We start from the raw sequence: 24,532 nt of genomic DNA on the forward strand, positions 1-24,532 counted from the left end.
GTTCACACATGACGCAGCAGTGTTAACAATATTGATCACGTTGTACATTACACCCCTAGTACTCACATCTCACAATCCGAAGTTTGTACTTTTTGACCCCCTTCATCCAATCCTCCCTCTCCACTCCCCACCTCTGGTAACCATGAATCTGATCTCTTTTTCCTTTTTATTAAAAAAAATTAATTAATTTTTAAATTGAAGAATACTTGCTTTGCAGAATTTTGCTGTTTTCTGTCAAACCTCAACATGAATCAGCCATAAGTATACATTTATCCCCTCCCTTCCTTTTTTTAAAGTTATCATTTATTTACTTATTTATTTGGCTGTCCTGGGTCTTAGCTGGGGCATGTGAGCTCTTAGTTGTGACATATGGGATCTAGTTCCCTGACTAGGGTTTGAACCCAGGCCTCCTACAGAGGGAGTGGGGAGTCTTAACCACTGGACCAGCAGGGAAAAGTCCCTGATCTCTTTTTGTACGACGCATCCTTTACTTTCTTCGCTTCTCTGATTTTCGTTTTTTTTTTTTAATTTATCTATTTTTAATGGAAGGATAATTACTTTACAATATTGTGTTGGTTTCTGCAACGCATCAACATGAGCCTCTGATTTTCTAACCACTGGATGAAGTCAATGAATGGGCTTTTCTCCTCTGCACCTAGAATGGTTTTAGGAAAGCAGCATCCTTGGGACACTTGAGAAATAGAGGTTGTAACACCGCTGTCAGAGTTGTACGCCTCACACGAGGAACCCGGTAAAGACAGGCTATTTCTAGGCCAGGACTTCTCAAACCCGAGGGTCATGAGAACCCCTAGAGGGGCCAGTTTGTGGTCAGAGTGGTGGCTTCCACCCCCATAATTTCTGAATCAACAGGTCTGGGATAAGGTCAAAGAACGTGCATTTCTAACAAGTTCTTGGCTGGCCTAAGGAACACACTTTGAGAACCACACCTTTAGAGTAACAGATGATAGAAAGAATCTAAAAGAAAACGGGTCACTGAGGAATAACTGTGAGTCAGGCCTGGGGCAGACACTCACGCTTACAGCCTGTAGGGAACATGCGTAAGGGGAAAGCTGGGTTAGGAAACCGTGCCACACACGAACATACCCAGTTTTTTTGTGTTTTTTTCTAGTAGATTTTATTTTTTTATAGCAGCATAGGTTCACAGAAAAGTTGAGCAGAAAGCATGAAGATTTCCCACACCCCTGGCCCCACGTACACGAAAGCCCACTACTGACACCCCTCCCCCGCCCAAGGGTGGGACGCTTGTTTCAGTCAATGAACAGAGCCTGACAAATCAGTCAGCTAAGGTCCTTGTGGTGCGTTCCTGGTGCCATATTGATACATTACATGTTGTTGTTGTTTAGTAGCTAAGTCATGTCCAACTGATTGCGACCCCATGCACTGCAGAATGCCAGGCTCCTCTGTCCTTCACCATCTCCCGGAGCTTGCTCAAACTCATGTCTGCTGAGTTGGTGATGCTATCTAACCATCTCATCCTCTGTCGCCCCCGTCTCCTCCTGCCCTCAATCTTTCCCAGCATCAGGGTCTTTTCCAATGATCCAGCTCTTCGAGTCAGGGGGCCAAAGTCTTAGAGCTTCAGCTTCAGCATCAGTCCTTCCAACGAATATTCAGGGTTGATTTCCTTTAGAGTTAACTGGTTTGATATCCTTGCTGTCCAGGAGACTCTCAAGAGTCTTCACCAACACCACAGTTTGAAAGCATGAATTCTTTGGTGCTCAGCCTTCTTTATAGTCCAACTCTCACATTCATACATGACTACTGGAAAAACCATAGCTCTGACTATATGCACCTTTGTCGGCAAAGTGATGTCTCTGCCTTTTCATACACTGTCTAGGTTTGTCATAGCTATTCTTCCAAGGAGCAAGCAACTTGAAAAATTTGAAAAAGAACTGATACATGCATATGTACACCTGAATCCTCATGTTGTGCACCTGAAACTCACACCGCATTGTTAATCCATGATGCCTGCGTGCTCAGTCACTTCAGTCGTGTCTGACTCTCTGCGACCCCATGGACCACAGCCCCCCAGGCTTCTCTGACCATGGCAGTCTCCAGAAAAGAATACTGGAGCGGGTTGCCATGCCTTCCTCCAGGGCATCTTTCCCGACCCAGGGATCAGACCTGCGTTTCTTATGTCTCCTATATTGGCAGGCAGGTTCTTTACCCCAGCGCCACTTGGTAATCAACTATGCTCCAATATAAAATAAAAATTAAAAAAGAGAGTGCAGTGCTAGTGAATCTGTGATCACCTCAGGCTAAAAGCTTTCAGTAAAAAGCCAGCATCCACACAAGTCCTCTTCTAAATGATGGACTGGAATATTCCGTGTGTTCATGTCATTCATTCATACGGGGCATTTCTTTTTTAAAAGCATTTTATCTACGTGCGTACTTCCGGCGGTGCGGGGTCTTCGTCGCTGTGCGCAGGCCTTCTCTAGGTGCAGAGCGTGGGGTCTCACCCCGGTGACCTCTCGCTGCGGAGCGCAGGCTCCAGGGCGGGGCCCGGCGCGCGCGCCTCCCGGGTTCTGAGGGCGCGGTCTCGGCAGCTGCGGCTGGGATCTTCCTGGGCCAGGGCTCCTGCGTGGGCAGGCGGATTCTTTACCACCAGGGAAGCCCCGCAGAGGGCATCTCTTCACGTCGTAGGTGGAGAGGTGGTGTTGGGGGCCACACAGAAGGCTGCTCTTACTCTCTAAAGCATTTAGGAGTGAGAAGCTGCCATGTCTAGATGTAAAGTGATGAACTTTGAAACAGACACATACACACGGCTAAAATATATACAGCCACAGGTCCACAGGGGTTTAAGCCAAGTGTTGGGCAGATAGGTAGGTGTTCACTGCACTCTGCCTGCTCCTCTACAATTTAAATATTTTACAATAAAACGTTTAAACATGTTTTATTTACCTTTAATTGAAGTATAGTTGATTTAGAGTGTTGTGCCGATCTCTGCTCTACAAGTGACTGTCATACACATATATACATTTTTTTACTATTTTTAAGTTTTTATCTATAAACTGCTTTTTACTTTAAAAATTTTTATTTTATATCGGAGTAGAGTTGATTAGCAATGTCCTAGTTTCAAGCGTGCAGCAAAGTGACTCAGTTATACATGTACATGAATCTATTCTTTCAGAAATTCTTTTCTCTTTTAGGTTATTATAGAGTATTGGGTAGCGTTTCCTGTCCTTGTTGGTTATCTATCTTATTTTTTAAATTGTTACTGGAGTATTCTTTTCTGAGATGGTTGATCCCAGGAGACTGGATATAGTCCTTTTGCTACACGGTAGGACCTATCTTGTTGTTCATCCACCCTAAACGCATCTGCCAACCCCAGGGGTAGACTGGGAGTTTGGACACAATTTCATCTCTTTGACCCATGCTTCAGTTCCGTGTCTAGGAATTTACCCTCAACAGAAACCCATCAAATGTGCCAGCGGCGGCTATACAAGGGGGATTTGAGCGGCCTTGTTTTCAGAAGACACCGGCGGCAGCTGGGTCTGTAAAATACCCCGACCAGGAGGCTGAGTCCAGTGACTGGATGCTGTCCGTCTCCGCTGAGCAGGAGGCGTGATCGCTGGGCTTCATCTGTGCCCCGCTGTACCTGCAGCCAGCAACGCCGCATCAGGCACTAAAAAGTGTGTTTATGCAGACACAGAGAACCGATCTGTGGTCACAGCCGGGGAAGGAGAGGGTGGGACACGCTGGAACAGGAGCGCTGACACACACACAGCCCCATGTGTGACGCAGGCAGGGATCCACATCCACATACACACACCTGTGTAACACACACCGCAGCTGCCGGGCAGCACGGGGAGCTCCGCGCAGGGCTGGGATGACCCAGGGAGGGGGGGCGGGCGTGGTCGGGGCGGCTCACGGGGAGGAGGTGCACGTCCGCAGATCCGCTCACGCTGATGGACAGCCGGAGCCAACACAACAGCGTACGGCAACCACACTCCGATGAAATAATTTTTAAAAAGATAAAGCAGGAGGGCCACGCTGAAGAGAAAATTAATTAGTTAAAAAACTGGAACTCTGCTCAATGTGGCGTGGCAGCCTGGATGGGAGGGAAGCTCAGGGGTGAATGGATATATGTACATATATATATGGCTGAGTCTCTTTGTTGTTCACCGGAAACTATCACAACACGGTTATTAATCACCCATACCCCAATACAAAATGAAAAGCTTCAAAAAATGTGTTAAGAGGGCTGAGCTTAAGTGTCCCTGCCATAATAATATAAGATAATGAAATTTCAAAGGGAAGGGGGAGAAATAAAGAGTCAAGTTCTTCTTCTCTCTCAAAATTTTCTTTTTTCTTTTTTTCTTTTCTTTTTTCTGGTCATGCCATGGTGCTCATGAGATCTTAGTTCCTGACCAGGGACTGAACCTGGCCCCAGTCAGTGAAAGTGCCAAGTCTTAACCACTGGCCTGCCAGGGAAGTACTCTAAAGGCATATTTTGAAGCAGATTTCATGGCATGAGAAAACGCTGAGGTATGAACAGAGATGTTAGGATGAAAGGAAATCAACCCTGAATATTCACTGGAAGGACTGATGCTGAAGCTGAAGCTCCAATACTTTGATAACCTGATGAGAAGAGCTGACTCACTGGAAAAGACCCTGATGCTGGGAAAGACTGAGGGCAGGAGGAGAAGGGGACGACAGAGGATGAGATGGTTGGATGGCGTCACCAACTCAGCTCAGTTCATTCACTCAGTCGTGTCCGACTCTTTGAGACCCCGTGAACTGCAGCACGCCAGGCCTCCCTCTTCAACACCAATCCCTGGAGTTTACTCAAACTCATGTCCATTCAGTCGGTGATGCCGTCCAACCATCTCATCCTCTGTCGTCCCCTTCTCCTCCCACCTTCAATCTCTCCCAGCATCAGGGTCTTTTCAAATGAGTCAGTTCTTTGCATCAGGTGACCAAAGTATTGGAGTTTCAGCTTCAGCATCAGTCCTTCTAAAGAATATTCAGGACTGATCTCCTTTAGGACAGACTGATTTGATCTCCTTGCAGTCCAAGGGACTCTCAAGAGTTTTCTCCCACACCACACTTCAAAAGCATCAATTCTTCAGTGCTCAGCTTTCTTTATGGTCCAACTCTCACATCCATACATGACTACTGGGAAAACCATAGCCTTGACTAGACTGACCTTTGTTGGCAAAGTCATATCTCTGCTTTTTAATATGCTGTCTAGTTTGGTCATAATTTTTCTTCCCAGGAGCAAGCGTCTTTTAATTTCATGGCTGCCGTCGCCATCACTGACTCAGTGGACATGAAATTTGATTGAGCAGGAGATGGTGAAAGACCGGGGAGCCTGGCGCGGTGCAGTCATGGAGCCCCAAAGAGCCAGACATGACATAATGACTGAGCCAACACATGTCAATTTTCCTGTAAGACTCCATATGGAGATGTGCGTGAGAGAGAAAGATTGGAAAAAACCGCGGCTAGATATAACTGATGTTTTTCACTGGACGGTCTGATAATGGAGGAAAATGTGGTCACTGAACTCCAGAGCTCTGAATATATTCATTCTCTGTGACCAATTTTTGGAGACACACACACACACCCACACACACACGCACACACACGTACACACACACACACACACGTACACACACACGTACACAGATAGAAGTATCTAACACCCCTTCCCCACCCGGAGACGTAACAGGTCCCTGAGGAAAGCAGGGCTGTATCTCAGCTTAGTTCACTTCGATGGATTCCCTCTGCTCTGGAAGCAAAGACTCAGCTCCCTCCTGCGAGACGCCAGCGGTGGGTGGGCGCTCCTCCAGAAAGTCTACCCAGGCGGGGCTGAAGAAGACGGCGGGGCTTCCCGCGGCTAAGATTCATTTGCATGATGTTTCGACTCTCACCGGCTGCCTTTAGAAACAATGCAAACGCTTCCTTTGAATATATGTGCATATGCTGGTGCGCGTGTGAACACAAAGGAACAGAAGTGAAATTCTTCTCACTGACCCAGCCACACTGCCGCGCATTGTGTAATTCGGTTTAGCCAAGCACATCCAGAACCAGATGGCTTTTGTGTATAAAAACCTGCCCCGTGTGCACACAAGCCCACCCCCCAGGCCGCGTTTTGTTGCCGCCAGGACCCAAGCAGGCCCCCATTCCATCAGGAAGAAAAGGAGGAGGCAGGAATTTCACCCTAGAAAGCTAAGGGGACAGCTGAGGAAGAAGAACATGAAAGAGTGGGGTCTGGAAGGGAGATGGCTGGCGTGAAATATTTTCATGATTTGAAAACTCATGTCTTCGGAACAGAGGTCAACGTTGAGTCATTTCCAAGAAGTTCAATTGCTTCCTGCGAGGGAGGCAGAGTATGTGTTGTTTGGCTGAGCTGATGAGCCATGGTGCGTCTCTGAACTAAAATATAACGATGATTGGGCCAGGAAGCGACATGCAAGCTCCTTCCTCTCCAGGACCACCAGTCACCAATTAGACGTTTGTCTCCTGACTGAGGGGCTTCCGTGGTGGCTCAGACAGTAAAGAATCGGCCTGCCAGTGCAGGAGACGTGGGTTCGATCCCTGGGTCGGGAAGATCCCCGGGAGAAGGGAAAGGCAACCCACTCCAGGATCCCTGCCTGGGGACTCCCATGGACAGAGGAGCCTGGCGGGCTGCAGCACAAGGGCTCGCCAAGACCGGACGCGACTGAGCGACGCAGCAAGGACAACTGCCAACAGAGCGCAGATGTGGCCAGTGCCTGCTGTGACGCTGAGGCCTGGGGGCCGTCGTCCGCGCTAGTTTCTGGGTGTAGGGAGGAGGAGCTGCACAGGGGCAGCGCTCTTTTCTGAGCCCACGGAGAGGGACGTCCCCGCGGCCCAGTGCTCACGGCCCTGACTTTCCCTGCAGGAGCGCGGGTCCCGTCCCTGCCGGGAAGGTGCGGCCAAACACACACACACACAGACTACAGGAGAGTATGTTTCTGATTGCGGGGTGCGGGGAGAAATGCTTTGTTCAAGACAATCCAGGGCTTCCCTGGAGGTGCAGTGGTTAACAGCCGCAGGCGACACAGGTTCAGTCCCTGGTCCAGGAAGACGCCGTGTGCCGCGGAGTCACGAGCCCATGGCGGCGACTGCTGACCTGCGAGCCTGCGCTCCGAGACAGGAGAGGCCGCTGCAGTGAGGAGCCCAGGGGCACGGCACCCCGGGAGCAGCGCCCTCTCTGCCCCGAGAGAGCCCACGCGCAGCAACAGAGACCCAGCTCAGGCAGGAAGGGACCAAGGAATCTAGCAAGCACAGGCTGGACTCAAGACTGCCGGGAGAAATATCAGTAACCTCAGATAAGCAGATGACACCACCCTTACGGCAGAAACCAAGGAGGAACTAAAGAGCCTCTTGGTGAAAGTGAAAGAAGAGAGTGAAAAAGTTGGCTTAAAGCTCAGCATTCAGAAAACTAACATCATGGCATCTGGTCCCATCACCTCATGGCAAATAGATGGGGAGACAGTGGAAACAGTGTCAGACTTTATTTTTTTGGGTTCCAAAATCACTGCAGATGGTGACTGCAGCCATGAAATTAAAAGACACTTGCTCCTGGGAAGAAAAGTTATAACCAACCTAGACCACATATTAAAAAGCAGAGACATTACTTTTCCAAGAAAGTTCCATCTAGTCAAAACTATGGTTTTTCCAGTAGTGATGTGTGGATGTGAGAGTTGGACTATAAAGAAAGCTGAGCACAAAAGAACTGATGCTTTTGAACTGTGGTGTTGGAGAAGACTCTTGAGAGTCTCTTGGACTGCAAGGAGATCCAACCAGTCTATCATATAGGAAATCAGTCCTGACTATTCATTGGAAAGACTGATGCTGAAGCTGAAGCTCCAATACTTTGGCTATCGATGTGAAAAACTAACTCATTGGAAAAGACCCTGATGCTGGGAAAGACTGAAGGCGGGAGGAGAAGGGGACGACAGAGGATGAGATGGTTGGATGGCATCACCGACTCGATGGACATGAGTTTGGGCAGGCTCCGGGAGTTGGTGATGGACAGGGAGGCCTGGCGTGCTGCAGTCCGTGGGGTCGCAAAGAGTCGGATATGACCGAGCGACTGAACTGAACGGATCCGGAAAAAAAAAAAAACCCAGGCAATCCAAACATCAACAACCACAAAGAGAGTGCTTCACCTGATTCCATCCATGAGCATTAAGGCGAGAACATGAAAACCCCCGTCACAAGTAAGCTTTAACGACCCATGAGATGAGCACCCGAGCTTTAAGTCAGGCGAGACAAGAAAGCAGACAGAGAGCCTGTCCTCTGCCCTTTGGCCTCCTCCCTCCCCACTGCTGTGTTCTGCCTTGGCACTTTGGGTTGACCTCCTCTCCCCAAAGGCAGAAATACTTGCTCCACCATCAAGATCAACCTCCCTCCTTCTGGAGCCAGCCGTGCGGCTCCTCAGAAGATAACATTCCTTCCTCAGTCCTGGAAGGGGTCAAGATGAGTCACCGCTTGCCGTGTACGTGCAGACATCTCTGGGGAACTTCATTGTTGTTCAGTCGCTCAGTCGTGTCCGACTCTTTGCGACCCCACGGACTGCGGCACGCCAGGCACCTCTGTCCTTCACCAACTCCCGGAGTTCACCCAAACTCATGTCCATTGAGTCGGTGATGCCATCCAACCACCTCACCCTCTGCCATCCCCTCTCCTCCTGCCTTCAGTCTTTCCCAGCATCAGGGTCTTTTCCAGGGAGTCAGATCTTCATACCAGGTGGCCAAAGTACTGGAGCTTCAGCTTCAGCATCAGTCCTTCCAATGAATATTTGGGATTGGTTTCCATTAGGTTTGATCTCCTTGCTGTCCACGCGACTCTCAAGAGCCTTCTCCAGCACCACAGATGGAAAGCATCAATTGTTTGGCCCTCTGTTTTTTTTTTTTTTTAATATATATTTATTTATTTATTTGACTGCGTGAGGTCTTAGTTACAGCACATGGGATCTTGTTCCCTGACCAGGGTTTGAACCCGGGCCCCCTGCATTGGAAGCACGGAGTCTTAGCCACTGAACCACCAGGGAAGTCCCTGGCCCTCTGTTTTATGGGCAAGAACAATAAATCTTTTCCTCTTAAAGACTGGTACAGAACTGACTGGTCAGATGACCTGGGGCGAATCTGAGCTGCACCTCATAGAAGATCTTGATTCAAACATTTGCTCATGACCTTGTCAGGGTTATGACATCTGCTACTTGTGTTCTGCCTCCGTTATGAGGTAATCGTTCCTTCGGTTACCAAACGTGTGACTGAGGCCCCCAGAGAGTGACTTGAGACACAGTACAAGGTAGACAGCTCTGTAAGGTCAAGGACTGCAACATATCGTGACTCCAGATATGGGAAGGGGCAGCAAGAGGGAACCTGGAGCACAACAGACTAGCAAGATGGCCGAGGGCCAAAGAAGTGGTGCTTCTGAACTGTGGTGTTGGAGAAGACGCTTCAGAGTCCCTTGCGCTGCAAGGAGATCCAAGCAGTCCGTCCTAAAGGAGATCAGCCCTGAAGATTCGTTGGAAGGACTGATGCTGAAACTGAATCTCCAGTACTTTGGCCACCTGATATGAAGAGCCGGCTCACTGGAAAAGACCCTGATGCTGGGAAACATTGAAGGCGAAAGGAGAAGCGGGCAACAGAGGATGAGATGGTTAGACAGCATGGTTCAATAGACAAGAATTTGAGCAAACTCCAGGAGGTGGTGAGGACAAGGGAAGCCTGGTGTGTTGATGTTTTTGGGGTTGCAAAGAGTCAGACACAACTTAGCAACTGAACAACAGCAAGTTGTATATGAAATCACTAAGTGAGTAAATACTGAGAGTTGTCACCACAAGGGAAAAAGATATATTTTTCCACTGCTTTAATTTTGTATCTATATTGGATGATGGATGCTGACTAAACTTATTATGATCATCATTTAATAATGTATTAGTCAAATCACTATGCTCTACCCATATGTGCTATACATCAACTATATCTCAATAAAGCTGGAAGACATAAAAAGTGGGGGGAAAAAGGAAACTCAGACGTCAAAACCCAAAGGAAACGTCAGTGCGCTTACAAAGATGAACAATGACACTCAGCGCTGGCGGGAGCAGGAGGGTGAGTGGACCCTCTGAGACCAGGCCAGTGGGAAGGGGTACAGGTACAGGCAGGTGTGGGCTTACAGGGGCATTTCAGCAACAAGTCCCAAAGCGCCGAGTGTCCACGGGTGCCCCTGGGCTTGGCAACCCTGCTCCTGGGAATCTGGTCAACGGAAGGGCTGCCTGTCTACACGGCGGCCATGCTGACACTGTAAATGACAGTGAGGCCGCAGAAGCGGGTGCGTGGAACGAACCCACGAGGGTGTCGACTGCCGTGACGGTGTGGCGTCTTACAGTCAGGACCAGGAGGCTCCTTTTTTAAAAATATAAATGGCGTTTTAATGCCAGGTTTGGAAAATGGTAATTAACTCCCACTTTAATCCACTACTGAAAACTGTTATCTATAAACTTGTCAAGAGATATTTAATTACCTACTGAAGCAATAAATTGTTTGGGAAAGAAAGCAGGACAGAAAATAGTATATGGCAATCCCAGTTCTGACCAATAATCTTTCGTTCATTCATTCACTTACATATACTCCTGAAGGGCCCTGTGCAATAGAAATATAACAGCCACAAATTCAAGCCACATATGAAACTCTACGTCTTCTAGGGACTGCTTTCATCCAAAAAAAAAAAAAAAAGATATGTGAAATTAAGAATACAAAATATTAAACCAGGCATTTAAAGCTTTTTGTACTAACTTTTTGAAATCGATTGAGTGTTTTGCAATGAGAATACATCTCTAATTGCACCAAGTTATCTTTTTTAAAACTTTTTACTGGAATTGGAGTTGATGTACAATGTTGTCTTAGTTTAAAGGTGTATGCCAAAGTGAATCAGTTATGTGTATAGATATATTCACTCCTTTTTGGATGCTTCTCCTGTCTGGGTCATTACGGAGTCCCGAGTAGCCTTCCCTGTTTCCACAGAAGGTCCTTATCAGTCACCTGTTTTCTGTATAGCAGTGTGCCTATGCCAGTCCCAAAGTCCCGAGTTATCCCTTCCCCACCCTGTTCCCTGGGAGCCGTAAGTTTGTTTTCTACACCTCTGACTCTATTTCTGTTTGGTAAATAATTTCACCTGCACCATATTATTTTAGAGTCCACGTATAATGAATCCCACATATTCGAGACCAGTATACTTCAAGCTCTCCACGAGCTGAGGGTGGCCAGTGGCTACCATGTTTGATGCCCCATGTCGAGGGTGTGTTGAGACACCTTCGAGGCCACCTGTGTCCATCTTCAGAGGCTGGAAAATTCCCGATTCTGCAGGTCTTTCTCCGTCTCCACAGCCCCGCGCCTCTGCCGTGGCCCTGGCTCCAGTTTCCATGGCAACAGTTGCAGGGAGAAAGCTCTCGAGGGATGAACAGAGCCAAGCAGCTAAAGCAATGCAGCCCCGCCAGGGGGCCGGGGAAGGTCCAGTGGGTGGCCCCCGCCCCCTTGGCACGTCTCAGGCACAGCCTCTGTGCCTGCGACGTAGTGTGAAAACACAACAGCATCAACAGGCAGGGTCTCTGCAAAAGGTGACAAAACCGTGTTCTCCCGAGTCTCCGCACACAACCACCTCCACCGCCCTCCCCGACCCCCGCAAGCTCCAGGGGTAACCAACACTGTCCATTTCACTGTTCACACATTCTTGCGTTTATTCACGTGGTGAAATCGGGCCGGGTCCTTCCTGTTTGCCACACCTAGGGCTAGGAGTCTCAGCCACAGGAGACACTACCTCACTCAGACAGTGTCGTTTCATTCACTCTTTCTTACACAAGTTCCCACTTGCAGGAGACCAGGGATTCTCTGAAAGCAGCGGGAGAGGCCTTGGGTCACTGGGAATTCGTATTCTCGTCCAGGAGGTGGGCTGTGAGCACGCATGTGAAGTGACGGTGGGGTGTGGAGTCCTAAGATGAGGACTAGCTCAGGGTCCTTGCGCCGATGGTGAGACATGGGGGTTGGCTTAGACAAGAAGGTCTGGAGGCTCTCTCCAGGGGCGCAGAGCTGGGGCAGATAAGAGGAGGAGCCTCCCCGCAGAGGGCACAGCACACAGGGCTGCAGAGGGCCTGAGGGGGAGCAGGCGTCGAGGGGAGCTGGCTGGAGCAGAGTGAGCTGAGGCTGGCAGGGCGCAGGCTGGAGGCGGCCGGGCCCTGCGCTCGGGGCGCCCGCTCCGGCATCTGTGAGCTGAGTGGGAAATCACTGAGGGTCCGTTCTTTCTGGTTTCTGTGGTCCTCAGTCCTGTCCGACTCTTCGTGACTCCACGGACTGTAGCCCGCTAAGCTGCTGTGTCCATGGGATTCTCCAGGCAAGAGCACTGGAGTGGGGTGCCATGTCCTCCTCCAGGGGACCTTCCCGACCCAGGGATCAAACCCACATCTCCTGTGCCTCCTGCACTGCCTGAGCCACCTGGGAAGCTCTGAGTGTCCGCAGGATTCATCTTTTTAAAAATTTCCTCTCTGATGTCATCGTTGACTCGTTGGTTATTTTTTTGTAGAATGTTGTTCACTTGCTGTGTAATCATTTTTGTAATTATTATTGTAATAATGTATAACACAATTGTACTGTAATTGTTGCTATTGTAATAACGTATAACATTACTGCAATAATCATTGGAGAAGGAAATGGCAGCCCACTCCAGTGTTCTTGCCTGGAGAATCCCGGGGACGGCGGAGCCTGGTGGGCTGCCGTCTGTGGGGTCACACGGAGTCGGACACGACTGAAGTGACTTAGCAGCGGCAGCAGCAGTCATTTTTTTAGTTTATTTTTTAATTGGAGGATAACTGCTTTACAAAATGGCGTTGGCCTCTGCCATACGGCAGAGCGCACCGGTCATAATGACACGTATGTCCCCTCCCTCTCGAGTGCCCCCCAGCCCCACCTGGGCCGTCACAGAGCCCCGGGCTGGGCTCCCTGATCCACGCACAGCTCCCCGCGAGCTGTCTGTCTTACCCACAGCAGTGCGTATGTGACAGTGCTGCCTTCTCACGTTTTTTTCTCATTTCTTTTTCCATCGTTAATTTGTTTCACGGCACTGTGGTCACAAAAGATGCTTGGGATGTAACTTCTACCCTCTTAGATTTGCGGAGACTTGTTTCATGGCCTAGCAGGCAGCCAGTCCCAGAGACTGCCCCGCGTGCACGTGAAACGCATGTACATCTTTTTGTTTTGGGGTTTTTTTGGCCATATGGTTCATATCGGTTGTGCACTTATTATACGCTGGCTCTGGGTCGGTGACTCATGTTACACCTTTCTTGAGCACCTCGCCTGTTAGGGTGATGTTGAGGCTTAACTGAAGTAATTTAGACAAGCAAAATGATTAGCACATGGTAAACCCTCTGAAGCGCCAACACTTTGGCCATCTGATGTGAAGAGCTGACTCACTGGAAAAGACCCTGATGCTGGGAAAGACCGAAGGCAAAAGGAGAAGGGGGGCAGGGGGTACAGTGGCTGGATGGCATCACTGACTCAGTGGACATGAGTTGGAGCAGGCTCTGGGAGACGCTGAAGGACAGGGGAGCCTGGCGTGCTGCAGTCCATGGGGTCACAGAGAGTCAGACATGACTGAGCGACTGAAAAACAGAAGAAACCCTCATGACTGCTAGTCTCTCCTGCCTGCCTTTTGGAGAAGACAGGAGGAATCCATCTGCTTTCCCACACACAAGGAGTGATACAACCTACATTTGAAAACGTGGCAGCAGGGAGGTTCCGTAGCCGCACAAGCGACCATCAGACTGTCCTGGGGAGGGCACAGCCGTCAGCAGCATCAGCCACTGCCGGCCCTGAGAACCAACCCGCCCAGAGGGGGCCCCTGCCAGCAGGGTGCCATCTCCCAGCGCAGGTCCGCTGCAGCAAAGCGGGGAAACCCCTGCCCAGCCAAGGGCAAAAACAGAAATTTGAATACATTAAATGCATGTTTCTATATATTTTTAAAGTATAACAAAATTAGGAGATAAGGAAGAGCATACTGACATTACTACATAAATTAATTTACATATATACATATATAAACAGGGGGTCTTCCTCGGTGGCCCAGTGGCCAAGAATCTGCCTTCCTTCCAATGGAGGGGGCACGGGTTCCATCTCTGGTGGGGAACTGAGTCCCCACAGGGCACCCGAGCCCACGTGCCACAGCCACTGAGCCTGCAGGTCACACCTAGAGAGCCCACGTGCACCGCAGAGAGACTGCGTGCAGCCACAGGTCAAAACAGATAAAAGTATGCGAACCACAAGGGCCTGCTACACAGCACAGAGGACGACACGCAACATCTTACAATAACCTGCAGCGGAAAAAAGTCAGAAAATATGTGTGTGTGTGCGCGTGTGTGTGCGCGCGCTCAGTTGCTCAGTCGCGTCTGACTCTTTGAGACCCCGTGGACTGTAGCCCGCCAGGCTCCTCTGTCCATGGGACTCTCCAGGCCAGAATACTGGGGTGGGTGTCCTCCTCCAGGGGATCTTCCCCACCTGGGGATGGAACCCGAGTCTCCTGTGTCTCCTGCATTGGTAAGTGCATTCTTTACCACTGGGACCACATGCCGCTCCCCCAACTGGCAGTTCAGTTGTTGAGGTATTCACCTGCAGGACCTCTAAATGTGACCCTATTTAGAGAGGGGGTGTTTGCAGAGGTAATCGAGTTAAAATCAGGCCATAGGGTGGACCCCAGTCCAATACGCCTGGAGTCCTTTTAAGAAGAGATTTGGGGACAGATGGGGATGGTAGAGGGCTTCCAGGTGGCACTAGCAGTAAAAAACCCGCCTGCCAATGTAGGTAGCTATAGGAGATGTGGCTTCGATCCCTGGGCTGGGAAGATCCCCTGGAGAAGGAAACGGCAACCCACTCCAGTATTCTTGCCTGAGAAATCCCATGGACACAGGAGCCTGGCGGCCTACAGTCCATAGGGGTCACGAGGAGTCTGAAGTGACTTAGTACGTACACAGAATCCTTGCCCCACTGAGGGCAAAAGCCCCGAGGAACCTGCAGCGGAGATCTGCAGATAGACAGGTGCAGAGAGAGGGCCGGGGAGATCAGAGCCTGGTCAGCGGCGGGGAGAGCCCTGCAGCCACCTTCCCACATGACTTGAGAAGGAGCCCGCCCTGCTGACACCTCCGTCTCGGCCTGCAGAGCCAGGAGATAAAATGCTTCTGATGCTTAAGACGCCTGGTCTGCGGCGCTCTGTACCGCAGCCCGGGGAAAGCCCCACGGTCACCATGAGCAGAATTCCAATGGCGCGCTGGGCACACCCGCCCTCAGCATGCCTGACCAGCAGATCCCCTGCCCCAGTCACTAGCTGCGTGCGTTTCAGTCACAGATGAGTAAGGAGGGGCCGCTCTGTCCTGGCTTCCGAAGGCTGCCGGGACACATGACCACTGACCGCTGTTCCTGCGCGCTCTGTCGTGTCTGACTCTCTGCCGCCCCGTGGACTGCAGCACGCCGGGCTTCCCTGCCCTTCACTGTCTGCTCCAATTCCTGTCCATCCAGTCGGTGATGCCATCCAACCGTCTCATCCTCTGTCGTCCCCTTCTCCTCCTGCCTTCAGTCTTTCCCAGCATCCGGGTCTTTTCCAATGAGTCAGCTCCTTGCATTAGGCAGGCCAAGTATTGGAGCTCCAGCTTCAGCTTCAGTCCTCCTGCTATGAACCTGTCTCTTGGTTCAGGGCACCAGAAATGTGAGAAGAAATAAGGTTTGAGAGGCACAAAGTGGAAGCCAGTTCATGGAAAACTCTTCTAAACATGAGAAATGTGAAGCCTGTAAGCAAAGATTCAGTCATCACCAATGCCTGGCCATGCACCAGTCACTCCCTGCCAGCCGTTCACTCCTCCTCAGGGCAGTGTCTGTGATGATACCATTTTGGTAAATTGTGGAATAGATTTTTAGCAGAAGCTCTGCTTTGCTTGGGTCAGACGTGATGGACAAACAGGAAGTAAGACCGTTTGAGAAGACTTATGGATGAGCGTCTGACGCGTGTGGTCCTGACGAGGTCTGGTGGTTCCAGTCAGAGTGTCACAGACAAGGCCCTCTGACCCAGAGGCGACAACCGAAGAAGGAAGTGCTTCAGTGGCCTAGTTCCTGTATGTGTTCATTCATCAGAAAGTGAAAGTGACCGTCTTAGTCCCTCAGTCGTGTCCGACTCTTTGAGACCCCATGGACTGTAGCCTGCCAGGCTCCTCTGTCCATGGGATTCTCCAGGCCAGAACACTGGAGGGGGTTGCCATTCCCTTCTCCAGGGAATCTTCCCAACCCAGGGGTCAAACCGGGGTCGCCCTCAATGCAGGCAGATTCTTTACTGTCTGAGACACAGGGAAGCCCTCCTTCATCAGTCTGTCCATCAGTTTCGCTAGTGAAACAGTGATCTGATCACACGACTTTTCAGCACCACCCTGTACATACAACATGATGACAATTTAGAAAAGCATTTCAACTGCCCTTGGGTATGATTTAGTTTCAGATCAGATTTACATATATATATATATATATTTTTTTTTTTTTTTCAGAATTATCAATCACATCAGAATTCAGATATGCCAGAGATTGAAACATGCCCATGGAAGCCAAGTTTCAGTCTGAAAGAAAGAAAGTCTGGCAGGGCCTTCCTAATTTGAAGATAACTGAAAACGCTGTTACACAAAAGTCGTAATGAAAAGAAACAGAGCTATGACAGCCAAAAAGATAGAAGTCGTGAAAACAACTGCAGAAGATTTTGGGTTTTTTTTTTTCCCCCTCATTACAAGAACCCAGAACTCTTCCAAACAGGAAATTAAAAGCAGAAGGAGACATGGACGTGAGAGCAAACACAAGCCGCAGTTTCTGGGTCGCCAAGAAACGGGCCAGGAGGTCAGCACGAGCCCCGTTTCCATACACTTATGCTGGTTTTATAGGAGATATGGTTATGCTAACTAACACCATAAACACCCGGAGGGTCGTAAGAGGCTGTGTGAACAACTGCACCAGCCAACCGTACAACCTAGGAGCAGTGGAAGCATTCTCAGAAACCCACAAGCTACCAAGGCCGACCCAGGGAGAAACAGGCGGTGACCACCAGAAGCAGAGTGGGAAGAGGAGGAATTAGACCCAGGGGGTGAAAAGGTGCAGACCCCCAGTCGTAGCGATGTGGAGGGGACATGAACCTGAGCAAACTCCGGGGTACAGTGGGACCCAGAGGGGCCTGGCGTGCTGCAGTCCAGGGGTCGCAGAGAGTCGGGCACGACTGAGCGACTGAGCAACAAGGGTGTGTGGAGGGGACATCACACACAAGATGACTGCTGCGGCGGGTGGCCACGCCCTCCTCCAGGGGGTCTTCCCGACCCAGGGAGCGAACCCAGGTCTCCCGCATTGCAGGCGGATTCTCCACCATCTGAGCCACCAGGGAAACTCATCAACACTGGAGTGGGCAGCCTATCCCTCCTCCAGGGGGTCTTCCCGACCCAGGAATCAAACCGGGGTCTTCTGCATTGCAGCCAGAACTTTTACCGGCTGAGCCACCGGGGAAGCCCATAGCTAACAGCATTGTATGATATGTAGGGAAGTTCTTAAGAGAGAAATCCTAAGAATTCTAAACATAAGGCGAATGTCTCTCCTTTACTCTTTTCACCTCTTCTCTCTCTCATATCTCTGTAAGAAGGCGGTTGTCAGCTGACCTCCGGGGATAATCATTTCACAATAGATTTAAAGCAGACCATCATGCTGCCCCTCTTGACAGACAGTGATGTTTGTCAGTCATTTCTCAATGAAACCTAAAAAAGTTAAGCTAGAAAAAAAGTTGCTGATTTTAGTAAGGACTCTGAGCTTTCATCATGAACTGTGCAGTGAGCCATCTTCCATTCAACACGGTTTTCTTCCCCTCAAAGTGTGATCTCAGTAATATTTACAAAGAACCCACTGAGTAGGCCATGACAGTACACAGCTTATCTTGAGATTCAGCCTAGTTATTCTGAACACTAACGTTTGCACATCACTGTTTTGCTTGTATACAGTTTTCAACCAGAACACCATTCCTTGCATCAAACAGGTTTTCAAAGGAGGAAAATATACCTCGAGCTATGCAACACGGCAAAGACTTTACGCAGAGCACAGAAGGCTGTGTTGACTCAGATGATACATTATTCAAATACAAATGCACTAGGCCAGACAAGAAGGAATATTTACTCTTCGAATAACTCTTTAAATAAATTTCATGGGAGTTGTCATCATACTCATCTTGGGCACTCAGGAGGAGGAAAAAAAAATCAAAGTGAGAAAACAAATGTGCCTTATTTAAACAGAACTGTATATAAAGAATTAATTTAAATAACGGGGGAAGTGTTTACTAAACAAAGTGGCAGATCGGACTCTCCACGCCAGGCGCCAAGTAGGACGCCGCGTCTCCGCTGCTGCTCTGGACGCCGCGGGGACTGTCCAGACATGGCCCACCTTGGGCTTGTCACCCTGGGGCACTCGGTGAGACAGCGTGCCTGGGAGCTGTGCTGCTTGCCGCTCACTATCTCTCTCTCGGAGAGGTTACTCAAGAGAGGAAAACAAGTTCTGAGCGGCTGTCATCCACCGCGGACAACATTCTTGCAGCTGTTCAGGAATTTGAAAGTGAAAAAGCAGCACCTCTGTTTCAAAAACACTGATAAATCCGTGGATCTGTAGGAATGCGTCTCATGCCGCTCAGTCCCTTGATCTTGGCAGGGAAAGAGGCGCCTTCACGGGGTCTGAGGTTGCTCACTGTCTCCGTGTGTTGCAAGAACAGTTAACGACTTTTCTATCTGGGGCGCTCATCTCATTTTTACCATTTCTAAGGGGTGGAAAAATGCACGTCGCATGACTTTCACCTTTGAAACCAGTTTTCATGGGCAGTTGTGCACTGCTAGGGACGTTCCTGCTGTGGTGAGGGCAAGGGTCTCATCTTGCCACACCTAAACTCTGTGCCCAGCAGACTCTTCACCGTCCACCCCCTGGGCACCAACCGTTCTCCCTCTGATTCTGACTCTGGGGGCCTCACATCAGTGGATCCTACAGCTGTTGTCCTTTTGGTCTGATCACTCTGGGGCAAAATTATTTTCACAAGAAGAGGCGATGCAGCCAAAACCAGCAAGCACACATGCATGACACACAGGAGGTGCATTCCAGAGGTGCCCAGGCCGTCAGTTAATAAAACACCGTGTGTCACTGAGGTGACACTTCTTGTGATCTGAGCCATTCCGTGGTATCTGGGGGGTGATTCCCTGCTGACTTGTACACTCATCCTGAGCACATTTTCACTTGTGTATCACGTTCCCCGATTTGTTGTTTTGCATGCTCTTCCTCAGAGAGGCTCCCCACCCGCCCCCCACCCCAATTGCCCAACTTCAAAGCCCACTAAGCCCGGATCTCCTCTGGGTCAAGTGTTCGATAACTTCTCTCTTATGTTTCAAAACCCAGACTTTGAAACCAAACTGAGACGTCATTTCCCTCCTTATCAGGCAGATAAAGATGAAAGAATTGATACCACCCAAGGTTGACGGGGACTGGAGGAAGGGGTGTCGGGGAGGGACGGCTGGTTCATCCTTCCTAGCAAACATTCTGGCAGGGATTATAGAGTTTAGAATGCACATTACCCTTTGATCCAATAATTCCACTTCTGGGACTCTGCCCCTGCCCGTCGGCATCCACACAAGAGCACCCACCCACACGGGGGTGAGGCGAGGCCTTGACTCTGACAGTAAAGAAACCAAGAACAAGGACGTGTCACACAGCCCCGAGTGTGTCAGAGTAAGCTCTCCAACAACAGCTTTGAGCCTCTGTGCAAGGCCGCGATGGAGACGCAGACGTGGAGCACAGGCTCACGGGCCTGGTGGGGATGGGCTGGGATGAGCCCTGACACACAGCACCGCGTGTAACACAGACCGCGACGGGAGTGGGTGCCCCACACAGCTGGTCCACTTGGTGCTGAGGACCCAGAGGAGACCCGGGCCAAGTGGGCTTTGGAGTCTGGCCGTTTGGGTGGGGGGCAGGTGGGGAGCCTCTCTGAGGAAGACACTGCTGCTGCTGCTAAGTCGCTTCAGTCGTGTCTGACTCTGTGCAACCCCATGGACGGCAGCCCACCAGGCTCCTCTGTCCACGGGATTCTCCAGGCAAGAACACTGGAGTGGGTTGCCATGTCCTTCTCCCGAGGAAGAGAACACAAAATAACAAATAGGAAAACGTGATACACAAGTGAAAATGTGCTCAGGATGAGTGTACAAGTCAGCAGGGAATCACCCCCCAGATACCACGGAATGGCTCAGATCACAAGAAGTGTCACCTCAGTGACACACGGTGTTTTATCAACTGACGGCCTGGGCACCTCTGGAATGCACCTCCTGTGTGTCATGCATGTGTGCTTGCTGGTTTTGGCTGCATCGCCTCTTCTTGTGAAAATAATTTTGCCCCAGAGTGATCAGACCAAAAGGACAACAGCTGTAGGATCCACTGATGTGAGGCCCCCAGAGTCAGAATCAGAGGGAGAACGGTTGGTGCCCAGGGGGTGGACGGTGAAGAGTCTGCTGGGCACAGAGTTTAGGTGTGGCAAGATGAGACCCTTGCCCTCACCACAGCAGGAACGTCCCTAGCAGTGCACAACTGCCCATGAAAACTGGTTTCAAAGGTGAAAGTCATGCGACGTGCATTTTTCCACCCCTTAGAAATGGTAAAAATGAGATGAGCGCCCCAGATAGAAAAGTCGTTAACTGTTCTTGCAACACACGGAGACAGTGAGCAACCTCAGACCCCGTGAAGGCGCCTCTTTCCCTGCCAAGATCAAGGGACTGAGCGGCATGAGACGCATTCCTACAGATCCACGGATTTATCAGTGTTTTTGAAACAGAGGTGCTGCTTTTTTGCCTTCAAATTCAAATTGAGAGGGTGGCATTGACATTTGTGCACCAGCATGTATGAAACAGGTCGCTAATGGGAAGCTGATGCATACGGCAGGGAGCTACGCTCGGGGCTCTCTGCCAGCCTGGAGCGGTGGGCTGGGGTGGGAGGTGGGAGGGGCCCTCCAGAGAGAGGGGACGTATGTACACCTATGGCTGACTCCTGTTGACATATGGCAGAAACCAGCATAACACTGTAAAGGAATTATCCTCCAATTGAAAAGAAGCTTTTAAAAAATGAAAACAACTTTTAACAAGATACTTAATATCATAACAGCATATTACATGAAGAAAATTAAAATTCTTATATGTGCCACGATCCCAATTTTGGGCAAAAAAATAATTTGCACTTTCATGACTCATCTACAAATTGCACTGGGTATTGACCGTGTACCTGGTGTTCTGACATGATGGAGAGGGAAGACAGAAAATGTCTCTGTCCTCTGGGGGCCTCCTTTTAATAGGAGAAGCAGAAAACAAACTACCCATCGGGACAGCCATGTCACAACGTGGAGACAGGTTGAAACAACGAATTCCAACACCGGCCACTAATTCCCTTCCTGGACAAACACCCTGGAGAGACTCTCCACATAGAGGAAGGAGAAAAATACCAGAACGAACCCAGCAACAGTTATTTATCAGACGAGGACTCGCGCCAACCTCTCTAGTGGGGTGTGTAGTAAGGAAAACCTGGCGGGGGTGTGGGAGTCTAAAGTTACCAATGGATCTGTTACAGAAAACAGAGCCTGTTCACACACTGCACAGCCACGCCAATGAATGAACCTCAGCTCCAAGCTTCCCCAGGAACACATTTGGGCAACACAGTTACTGAGTCAGGAGCCGAAGTCCCAACATGGCGCCATCATGGATGGAAGCTGTCAATCACCTCCCCAACAAGACTTCTCCTGTGCGCTTGTTTTGAAACCATCTTCTTGGTTTTTTGTTGTTGTTTTTTCTCTTTCCCTTTCTTTTTTTTTAATTGGAGTAGAATTGAATGAGTATAGTGTAGTTGAATTGGAGTGTACATGAATGCATCTCCTGCATTACAGGTGGATTCTGTACCAGCTGAGTCACCATGGAAGCCCATAGTTCATTTACCAAGTCGTGTTAGTTTCAGGCGTATGGCAGAGTGATTCAGTTCTATATACATATACTGATATATATTCAGTTACACATATATATATTCTCTTGCATACATTCTTTTCTATTATGGTTCATCACAGGATACTGAATACAGTTCTCTGTGCTATGCGGAAGAAACTTGTTGTTTATTCATTCTCCGTAAAAAAGTTTGGGGCCTTCCCTGGTGGCTCTGTGGTAAAGAACCTGCCTGTCAGTGCAGGAAACACAGGAGACTCGGGTTCGATCCCCTAGGAAAGATCCCTTGGAGGAGGAAATGGCAACCCACTCCAGTATTCTTGCCTGGAGAATCCCATGGACAGAAGAGCCTGGTGGGCTATAGTCCATGGGGTCGCAAAAGAGTCAGACACCACTGAGCAACTAAACAACTATATAAAAGCTTTACATCTTCTCTTTAAAAAAAAAAAAAAAAAAACTACTACAGAATGGCTATATCCTATTTCAGATTACTTTTCCTTCTGGGTTATTACTTGTTGCTATCTATTTTGTGTGTTTATGTTAATCCCAGACTCCTAATTTCTCCTTCCGGCCCCCTCTCCCCTTTGGTAACCCAGTAAGCTTGTTTTCTGTGTCTGGGGTCTATTTCTGTTTTGTAAACAAGCTCATCCCTATCGCTTTTCAAAGACCACCCCCCAGCCCCCACCCCAGGCTGTGCCCCGGGACATTTGTCTTGCTCCGCCTGGCTGGATGCCTCAGTGCGATCATCTCCAGGCGCACCCATCCATCTTCTTTCTCTAAGTGTTTACAGCTCTCCTTACTGTTTTGCCTCCTACCAGCTATAATTCAATTAAAAAGGGCGGTTCAGGGAGTCGACTGTCTGCTGCAAGGAGATGCCCACTCGCGGGATTGCTGACCCTCCCAGGAGGAATCTAACCCTGGAGCAATTAGATGGGCCGCCCCCCTCCTCTGTCAAGAAGCGCAGAGACGTGACAGCGACGTGCTGGCCCGTGTTTCTCAAACCCGAGCCTGTTTACCTCCGGAGTCTGGAAAATTCCAGGCTCGGAGGCTCCCTCTCGGCCGCTTCCACCGGCTCCCGCCCCTCCCACGCCAGGCGGCAGTTTCCATGGCGACCGATAAGCCTGCCCGCGGCCGCCGCTGGTACCGCAGAGAACAAAGCGGAGCCGCGATAATGACATTGCCTGGCGGGGGATGGGGCCCGGCCGAGGCCGCCATCCGCGCCACCCCCCCCACCCCCACCCCACACCCATCCTCTGCACAAGCGAGTGCATGCGGGACCAGATTTCTGCATTCCAGAAAACCTTCTGTTTTTTATCTTTGGACTTAAAACGTCTTCTTTCCATTGAGATAGAACTGAGCTATACTCTTGTATAGGTTTAAGGCCGGCAACGTCTTGAACTGATACATTTATGAGTCACAGCAGGCTCACCACTGTCCCCTCAGCTAACACCTCTGTCACACCACATAATTATCATTTCCTTTTCCTTTTTAAGAGCAGTTTCTCCTCCATTGAAAACTCCTAGAAAAGCTTAATCTGGAGAACAGAGTTCTCCAGGGCGACGGGAGGATGGGGAGGCTGGAGGGGCCCATGAAGAGGATGATGAGTGACTGGCCGGTGTTTGCACAGTGGAGGGGCGCCCCCGAGACCCGCGGCGGCAGCACCTGAGAACCTGGGGGACGTCCAGTCGGGGGGACGCCTCCATGGATGCTAATGGGCGCACCAGGGTGTCTGATGCTCCCCGGAGCTCGAGAGCCGCTGGGCTGCACCGCTGATGGAACACTCACAGGGGTGGCTGATATTTCCGCCTTCTTCTGCAGTATTAGGGAAAGACCTGAGCGGAGTCTTCCGCACTGTGTCTGCACTGAGCCCCGGGATGTCCTCCCTTTTGGGCTCACATCTGCCTACCGACCCTCCAATTCCTCTCCCGCGAAGCCCCTCGCCCACCCAGATGGCCAGGGCCTGAGCGGAAGCGGGGGGGGGGGGGGGGGGGGGGGGGGGAAGGGCTGCTTAGTGGACTCAGGGTTTCCTTTGGGAGCAAGTATTTTGCTTCTAGATACAGGTGGTGGCTGTACAATGTTGTGAATGCACCAGACACCACTGCATGGTTCTCTCTTTGGCGGGGACATGTGGCTGACTTTATTTTGGGGGCTCCAAAATCACTGCACATGGTGACTGCAGCCACGAAATTAGAAGACACTTGCTCCTTGGAAGGAAAGTTATGACCAACCTAGACAGCATATTAAAAAGCAGAGACATTACTTTGCCAACAAAGGTCCATCTGGTCAAGGCTATGGTTTTTTCCAGTGGTCATGTATGGATGTGAGAGCTGGACTATAAAGAAAGCTGAGCGCCGAAGAATTGATGCTTTTGAACTGTGGTGTTGGAGAAGACTCTTGAGAGTCCCTTGGACTGCAAGGAGATCCAACCAGTCCATCCTAGGGGAGATCAGTCCTGGGTGTTCACTGGAAGGACTGATGCTGAAGCTGAAA

At 50.0% G+C, this 24,532-nt stretch overlaps 1 long non-coding RNA gene across 1 annotated transcript in view; it reads right to left on the reverse strand.

The window, feature by feature from the left end:
• LOC122420067 overlaps positions 1 to 24,532 on the reverse strand; it is a 77,790-nt gene that overhangs the window by 497 nt on the left and 52,761 nt on the right. The gene's annotated exons all lie outside the window — the stretch shown is intronic.

This window comes from Cervus canadensis, chromosome 18, assembly GCF_019320065.1.
Source record: "Cervus canadensis isolate Bull #8, Minnesota chromosome 18, ASM1932006v1, whole genome shotgun sequence".
In the NCBI taxonomy this organism is placed as follows: Eukaryota; Metazoa; Chordata; class Mammalia; order Artiodactyla; family Cervidae; genus Cervus; species Cervus canadensis.